We start from the raw sequence: 9,476 nt of genomic DNA, 5'->3' as shown, positions 1-9,476 counted from the left end.
CAATGTGAAATGAGGCCATTGCTAATATTAAAGTTTTAAGCTGCCACGAATCTACGGCTTACCATGTCTGCCTGCAACAGAAATTCCGTTGTCCTGACAGGGTTCTCAAAAGTGCTCTGCAAAACCACAGACAGTGAATGCGAAGGCCGAGAATTCGACCTTGTGCTGAGTGCGCATGTGATAGGTGCTGTGCATGGTCCTGTTCACAGAGAAAGACTATGTTCTTTGTTCACAACTACATTTATGTTTCTGAGGAATTCACTCCCTTTTTCCCATTCCCACAGCCCCATCTGCGACTGTCTCACAACCTAGCCTGTCATCACACTCCCAGAGGCTAGGGAGGATTAGGCATAAGAAGAAGAGGACACGGGAGGACATGTTCTCCGAGCTTATAGCCTGCTCCAGAGCACAGGCAGCACAGCAGACCCAGTGGCGGGAGAACTTGTCCCAAATGCACCAAGCCAACATGGATCGGGAGGAGAGGTGGCGTCAGGAAGACCAGCAGGCGACTCAAACCCTGCTTGGACTACTGAGGGAGCAAACGGACACGCTCCGGCGCCTTGTGGATGTTCTGCAGGAACGGAGGCAGGAGGACAGAGCCCCGCTGCAGTCCATCTCTAACCGCCCTCCCCCGCCACCAAGTCCCATACTCCCTTCACCCAAAGTGCACAGAAGGAGAGGCGGCAGAGTCCCTGCTAACTCTCACTGCACCCCTGCAGAGAGCTCGAGCAGCAGAAGGCTCTCAGTCCCCAAAGTTTGACAAGTTCTTTCCTTCCCGCCTGACACAAGCCCCCGTCCAAGTTTCACTTCCCAGTCCCCTGTGTAGTTGTTAATAAAAAATATGTTTCTGTTAACTACTGTTTCCATCATGTTCTTTTGGAGGAGGGGGGGAAAGGGGGTTGGTAATTGGACAGGACAGTCACCTTTGGCAGGGTACATAGTCGGGGGCAGGCACAGCAGCAGGGCACATACATAGTGCAGTGATGCAGTGACTACTTACCCTGGTTAGTCTGGGAGGTTCTTTTCATGTTATGTGGTGGGAGGTGGGTTGCTCTGTGACTTTGTGGCACGGGAGGGCAGTTAGAGATCTGAAGCGGCGGTCCTTAGGCAGGATCACAGAGCCACACAGCAGGGGATCTGTAAGCGTCCCCCCCCGCCACAAAGTCACATAGTACCCCCATACACACAGTCCCTATCAGGAGGGGTGACAGGCTCCGTTGAAAGAACCATCCCACCGCACCGGAGCCTGTCAGTCCTTCAGTTTAGAAGCTGCATTCGCGCGACTACACTACACCCGCTCCGCACCACAGTCTGCGTCCCAGTTTTAAAAAATTCCCGCGAAAACAGTATTACAGAAAACGGTGTGCTTTAACAAAGTAGAACTATTTTTATTTTGAAACGTGTGTTGGAAGTGGGGTGAAGGCTTCTCTGTACACAAAATTAGAAAGTCACAGGTTACCCTGCTCACTCAGGAACTTTGCTTTCAAAGCCTCCCGGATGCACAGCGCTTCCCGCTGGTCTCTTCTAATCGCCCGGCTGTCTGGCTGTGAGTAATCAGCAGCCAGGCTAATTTCCTCAACCTCCCACCCCGCCATAAAGGTCTCCCCCTTGCTCTCACAGAGATTGTGGAGCACACAGCAAGCTGCTATAACAATGGGGATATTGGTTTCGCTGAGATCACAGCGAGTCATCAAGCTTCTCCATCTCCCCTTGAGACGTCCAAAAGCACACTCCACCACCATTCTGCACTTGCTCAGCCGGTAGTTGAAGAGTTCTTTTTCAGTGTCCAGGGCACCTGTATAGGGCTTCATGAGCCAGGGCATTAGCGGGTAGGCTGGGTCCCCGAGGATGACTATAGGCATCTGCACATCCCCAACAGTTATTTTGTGGTCCGGGAAGTAAATACCTTGCTGCAGCCGTCTAAACAGACCAGAGTTCCTGAAAACACGAGCGTCATGAACCTTGCCCGGCCATCCCACGTAGATGTTGGTAAAACGTCCCCTGTGGTCCACCAGTGCTTGCAGCACCATGGAAAAGTAGCCCTTTCTGTTAATGTACTGGCTGGCCTGGTGGTCCGGTGCCAGGATAGGGATGTGAGTTCCATCTATGGCCCCACCGCAGTTTGGGAATCCCATCGCTGCGAAGCCATCTATGATCGCCTCCACGTTTCCCAGGGTCACTACCTTTGGCAGCAGTACATCAACGATTGCCTTGGCTACTTGCATCACAACAACCCCCACGGTAGATTTGCCCACCCCAAACTGGCTCGCGACTGACCGGTAGCTGTCAGGCGTTGCAAGCTTCCAGAGGGCTATGGCCACTCGCTTATGGACAGTCAGGGCTGGTCGCATCCGGGTGTCATTGCGCTTCAGGGCAGGGGACAGCAACTCACAAAGTTCAAGGAAAGTTCCCTTCCGCATGCGGAAGTTTCGCAGCCACTGTGATTCATCCCAGACCTGCAGCACTATGCGGTCCCACCACTCAGTGCTTGTTTCCCGTGCCCAGAATCGCCGTTCCACGGCATCAACATGACCCATTGCCACCGTGATGTCCTCGGCGCTGGGTCCCCTGCTTTCTGAGAGGTCTGTGCTACTCTCACACTTCAGGCCATCACCGCGTTGACGTAGCCTCCTCGCCTGACTTTTCTGCATCTGCCTCAGGGCAACCTGTATGATAAGCTGCGAGGCGTTGAGAGCGGCCACAACTGCAGCGATGGTTGCAGCGGGCTCCATGCTCACAGTGCTGTGGCGTCCGCGCTGTCAATGACTTGAAAAGTGCGCGAAATGATTTCCCGCCGGCGCTTTCAGGGAGGGAGGGAGGGCGGGAGTGAGTGATGGATGGATGACGACAGTTACCCAAAAGCACCCTCGACACATTTTTTTACCCAGAAGGCATTGGTGGCTCGACCCAGAATTCCAATGGGCAGCGGGGACTGCGGGAACTGTGGGATAGCTGCCCACAGTGCACCGCTTCCAATGTCGACGCCTTCCCCGTTAGTGTGGACTCACAAAGTCGAATTACTGTCCTTAGTGTGGACACACACGTTCGACTTTGCAATATCGATTCCAAATATTCGATTTAAGTAAAATCGAACTACTCTCGTAGTGTAGACAAGGCCTTAGACGGGGCTTGCATCAGGTCTGGATTTTGATGCTAATTTATGTACTGATATTTGGAAATATGGATTTCTGAAGGAAACAGAACAGTTAAAAAGAAAGCAAAAAGAACGTGAACACTTACAAAAGTTTATAAAATTTAAAATACTTTAACTAAAAGGTGTATTTTTAATGTTGTTTTAGTAACCTGTGCCCTTTTGATATTCCCCTGACTGCCGGTATAGTATCATCAAGATGACATGTTTTATCAGCTAAAGTGGCATATTGCTCAAAGCAAGGTTAGATCCTATGCCAGTGTAACTAGTTGAGGCTTATCAATCTGAACAAATTAAAAGAGACATGGCTTTTAGAAAACAATGGTTAGAAATAGTAAGGCATTCTTAGGGAGATATACCATATCAATTTTAATATGAAATCTCTACCTGCAAAAAAATTGGGATGAAATATGTGGGATGTATTTTATAATTACAGTACTTATTTTCTGCTAAAGAGTCTGGTTTGCTTTAAGTACTGATAAATGCATACTTTTTTCATGCATGCTTTTTCTTATGAAGCTTCTCTCCTCTAGAGGCAATACTGCAAATTGCAGTGTATTATGGGATTTAAGATTGGTTGAATGAATTCCCCACTGGGATGTCGGATATATTTTCACAGGAAAGCATGTTGTCCAGTGGAATTCTGGACTACGAATCAGGAGGGTTCTATTCCCACATCTCTCACTATGAGGAAAGTCACTGCACCACTTCAAAATAGCCTTCGGTGAAATGGGGAAATCATTTACCATGCACTTGGAGATGAAACAGGCTCTATAAAACCTAAGTATTATTATTTATTTAAAGTTGTGGTGACCTTTGGGACAGATTATTTAGGTAGGGAAAATATGTCTCCAGCATACAATCATTAAAGCAGCAAAATTAGAAGCCACCAAAGTGACAATTGTCAGTCAAATAAAAACTCCTCCACAAGGGCCTAAACCTGAAGTCCTGGAAGTTAGACCTATCCCTATTCAGCCAATTTAGTCTCAGTCATGCACTCATTTAAGTCATTTGAGAGTTTGGATCCTGGCGGTTGTTATATGGTGATAGGAAGCTCAGACACTTGCCAATCCAGACAATTTCTGCACACTCAGAACTAACAATTAGCTGATCTCTAATGAAGAACAGCAACTGTTATATGTCCTCGTGTGAAATTATGAGGCTGATTATTAAGCAAACATAATGCCACCAGTTTTTATAAAATTTGCAGAACACAGAAGACCACATTATCAATCCCTCCAAAAGCCTTACAATATAACATGGATGAGAAGAAGCACAGCACAACAAAACTGGGAGGGGAAGGGTGTAGAGAGCTTAATGGTGAGGAAATAAACATAGGAGGCATTTAGGGATAAAGTTAATTTTAAGAAGGAATATGAAGCAGAAGATGACCCAAAGGGTGGACTGGATTCTCCACTCCATTAAGGTCACTTTCTGCTGAGCAAGTAGCACAAAATGGCCGGCATAAGGGGATGGAGCCGGTATGTCAGTGGTCTTTGACGGGCAGAACATAGGTATAGTGAAGCAGAGTTCCACTGCATCTCCACAGACCTTAGGCCAGTGGCAGAAGTTGGCATAGGCTCCCTCCTGCTCTAGTGTATCCTGGGGGTAGGCAGCCAAGGTTCAGAGAAACTCAACCACTTCTCTACAGCTGCTCCTCTCTACTATATCCCAACACAGCTTGGCTACAGTGGAGAACTGGGGACAGCCTCTTCCTATTGCAAACAAGAACTAGTGCTCATCAGATAAGTTACCATAATTTTTGCTGCTATATTTGCAAAAATGTGAGCTGAATAGCATACCAAAAATGGGCAAAACTAGTTTGAAGTGAACCTGTAGATTGCTCTGAATGTAAATAGCTGAGCTATATTGGTACAAAACAATATATAAAAGCATTTCTTATGCAAACTGGGTTTGCAGTTAATCAAGTGAATTGTAACTTTAAGAGTATCCTAGCAACTTCCCAAACAGCCAGGGAAAGTCCCAGCTGACAATGTACACTGATGTGATTGTTCTATTTGTGCAGTCATCAAAACTTTGCAGTTAATCAAGAAGATAATTTGAAACATGAGACCAAGTTAAATTTGAGCTAACAAAGGGGAATTTTATGTGAATTACATCACCAGGACACTTCTTATGGTCAGAGCCATCATCTTAGGACAGGAACAGGTCGGAACAGCACAAAGCGAAGGTCAGATAATTCTGGCAACAAAACCTACCGTTATAAAAATAGACAGAACAATTGTACTGTGCAAAACTCTGTGGTTCCACATTGCCAGCTCTCCATTTTAGAACTTGGCTGCAGAATATGAGAGAGTAATTTTTAAAAATTATTTTTTAAACACAGGACAACCCAAGCCACACACTGAAACACAGGTACCACCAAAGACCTATCTGAAATCAAGAAGAATCATAGAAGATTAGGGTTAGAAGAGACCTCAGGAGGTCATCTAGTCCAACCCCCTGCTCAAAGCAGGACCAACCCCAACTAAATCATCCCACCAGGGCTTTGTCAAGCCGGGCCTTAAAAACCTCTAAGGATGGAGATTCCACCACCTCCCTAGGTAACCCATTCCAGTGCTTCACCACCCTCCTTGTGAAATTGTGTTTCCTAATATCCAACCTAGACCTCCCCCACTGCAACTTGAGGCCATTGCTTCCTGTTCTGTCATCTGGTATCACTGAGAACAGCCAAGCTCCATCCTCTTTGGAACCCCCCTTCAGATAGTTGAAGGCTGCTATCAAATCCCCCCTCACTCTTCTCTTCTGCAGACTAAACAAGCCCAGTTCCCTCAGCCTCTCCTTGTAAGTCATGTGCCCCAGCTCCCTGATCATTTTCATTGCCCTCCATTGGACTCTCTCCAATTTGTCCACAATCATTTACATTATGTGTTTATCTCTGTATTGTTTTTGTCTATTTAAACAAAGGCTATCCCCTGTCCTACTAACAATTTACATTAATATAGTGCTTTCTATCCCAAAATATATCAAAATGCTTTACAAACTTAAAATAATATGCAGAGCAATCACTTCACCACCAGTGAAATGCAGCCATCTCTAAAGTGACACCCAGTTTCTGATTAGGACCGCACAGCAACATTACACAGTAGATGAGCCATGAAGGGAAGATGAGAATGAGAACCACTGGTGCACAATATTATGTTCCATAAAGCCCTTCTATGGACCCTGCAGAGCTGTTTCTGTTACAGTAGTAGATCATCTGATAGTCTTCAAACAATGATACTTCTTGCTTGGTGGTAGCCAAGGCACCTTTTAGGGTTTACAGAGACATTTTTGGTCAATTAAAAATAAAAGCCCTTTCTGCACCCTCAGTAGCTGCTTCCTATCTTTCAACTGTAATCAAATTTCTTTGCAGGTAACACTAAAATTGGAAGGTGTAGCATGGAAAGAGAAAGAACCTTAGCTACAAAGTGGGCAGGAGGAAGAAGGGAAATGTTATTAAGCGACTCACCTTAGTGTACTGGATACAGTATTTTCATCTTCTTAAAACAGATGTAAAATACTTTTTTGTGTAATTAAGCACCAGTTTTGTCTCAGAATAGAGAGGGGAATGTCTATGAAAGGTTCACAATCTTAAGAAGTGATCTCCAACGTGAAAAGGAACCACGGATATCCAACTGAAATGGCAGGCAAATTCAGTTCAGCAGCATATAATTACAGACTTAGAATTGGCCAAGGATTAGCAAAAAGTTCCATATGCTCTTTAATGCTCACAGCAGTTACATCATTGTTTTAGGTCTTAGTTGTAAGACAACATCTGCAGCACAGTGCCTTCTAACAGCATGCAGATATTGTCAGTACTCACCTAGAGGTAAGAGGTACTCCTATTCACTCTCCAAGATCATTTCTTGCAACTCCCATCCAACTACTGAGAAGAACCAACTCTCATAAGACCTGACAAGATTCCAATGCACACACCACAATGGAATGTTATTCAGGACAGAAACTGACTACCTCTATCAGCCAGTTAGAATTTTCCTGACATTCTGAGCAGCTGTGTAAATGGATGCGCAAACTAAAGACCTAATCCTGCACCATTAAAGTCAATGGAGCAGATTTAGGCTCTAAGGTAGTTGGTTAGTGAGAAGGAAATCAAGCATGGTCTAGCTCTGTGAGTAATTTACTTTCTGAATAGGAAATAAAAAAAATAGTTATTTCATAATTCAATACCAGATTTTGTTTTCAGAAAAGCTACCCTGCACAGAGAATTGTTCATATAGGTCCTGATCCCAAGCTCACTGAAATAATGGGAATCTTTCCCTGGATTTCAATGTAAGGTTTGACCTTTGGTTTATTTTCAGGTATATGTTACTTAGCTTTGTGTTTAATTTGGTAAAGTGTGTGCTTCAGATTTGAAAAACACACACATTATGCAATAAACAAACATGACTGGTAATTTTGCTACAAAGAAAAATCAGCGTAAGGATTCATGAAAATCACAAGTCAAAAAAACTGGTTTGCTAAAGGTGATCTTCATACAAAAACTTTAATCAAATTCTTTAATAAAAACCATTTTGTTAAAAATCAGCATTGTTATGATTGGAATTTTTATACTGAAGATGAATCAGAAGTTACAAAAGCAACTGACATTACATAATAAATATAACTGGAATTAATACATACGAGAACAGTACTACAGCATCTCTTTATAAACATTAAAAATGATTATCTCTATGGCATATTAATTTAACATCTCAATTATAAAATCCTCTTTGCTTTGTGTTAAACGAACACATACTAATTATTTATTCTTGCACTAAAAATGTTAAAAGCTGCTTTTTCATGGTATGAGGGTCCAGGCATCTGAGCATGGCCCTCTCCATCAGCCCTCTGAGCATGCCACAAGAAGCTGGCAGATGTGCTCATCATCCATCATGGACCTTTTGTAAGTGTTTGGTTGGAGACATTCATGAAGAAATGTTCTCTCCAAAATTATGTATGGCAGCAGGAAATGAAGATTATAAATCAACAGCCCTATGTATGCACAGCTGGGGATAACAGGTCAGATTCTGGCCCAGGTTACAGTCCTTTGTGTTGCTGCAGTATTGAAAAAGGGGTGTGAAGTTATTCTGAATGGGCAGGTCAGAGTTCCACTGGCATGAAGAATGCTAGCCTGGTGCTGAGACAGCATAGCTGACTCTCCGATACACCTTCCTGGCTCCCCTTGGGAAGGGCGCGTACCAGCAGCATGATTGAGGGAGACAGGATGACCAGAGCACACTGTGCTCCTGTGATCCCGGGGCAGCGCAGCAGTCCCTTGGGGCTCTTACAAAACTAGCTAAATTTAGAGTAGCTCTGCAGCCAGACTAGTCCCTGGCTGCCAAGAGGATGAGGGAAGCATAAAGGTGGCTTAAAGCCACCTTTGTCTCCCTCTCTCCTCAGCTATGGTGAGCACAAGTCTGACACAATTAGAGATCTATTCTAGCCTGATATATCTGGGACTAAACAACTTCTTGCATGACAAGAAATTCTGTTAAGATGTGAAAAAAGCTGCTGATCCTGAGATAATTGTTTTCTATGTAGGGTCTTCTGTGACTCACTATAGAACGAGTGCCTTTTACATTCTCTTTTCACCTATTCCTTTATTCTAAGTGACGGCCTGTCGTTCCCTGCTTACTACATGTTCCTTTTCATAAAGATGAAATTACATGTGCCTTCCCCTAACATCACAAGGAGGCACTCTGAATGTATCACTGACAGCAGATGTCAATAGCCAAAGGGAGGTACTCCACATCAAGGGTAACACATTACTAGCTGCCTTCAGATAAAACACCATATTCCACACCATTTTCCTAAGTCAGCTGGCTGATGTGGGAGTCCAGTGGTTGCTCCCAAATGCAGGCTCTCTCACATAACAGCACATTGCACCATTAGCCAACTCCTGTGCTTATATTTCTATGCATTTTACATTAAATAATAAAGCTCCCTGTGAACAGTACAGTACTATGCTTTATGCATCAAACTACAGAGTCCATTACTAGAGTTGAAAAAAACTTAAGAAAAAACACAAAGCCAAGTATACAAACTCACAAGATGACTCATTAGCAGTTCTGAACATTTATAATTTTCAAGAAATTATTTCCGTCCAATTATAATTTTTTTTTTTACATGGAAACTAGATCAACTGGCCTAGAAGATCAAACAAGTATATACTGTACTAGTACATACAACACAGGGCTAAATTACATTGTAAACCCAACTGGAATTATTTAATTAGGAAGGAGAGAGGGAGAGGAAATGGGCTAACTAACTGAGAACTTCTATGGGTTTCTCCAGCATCAGTTCTCTAATAGGCAGTAGGCAA

This window comes from Trachemys scripta, chromosome 3 (genome assembly GCF_013100865.1).
Source record: "Trachemys scripta elegans isolate TJP31775 chromosome 3, CAS_Tse_1.0, whole genome shotgun sequence".
Classification (NCBI taxonomy): Eukaryota; Metazoa; Chordata; order Testudines; family Emydidae; genus Trachemys; species Trachemys scripta.
This window is presented reverse-complemented; position numbering follows the sequence as displayed.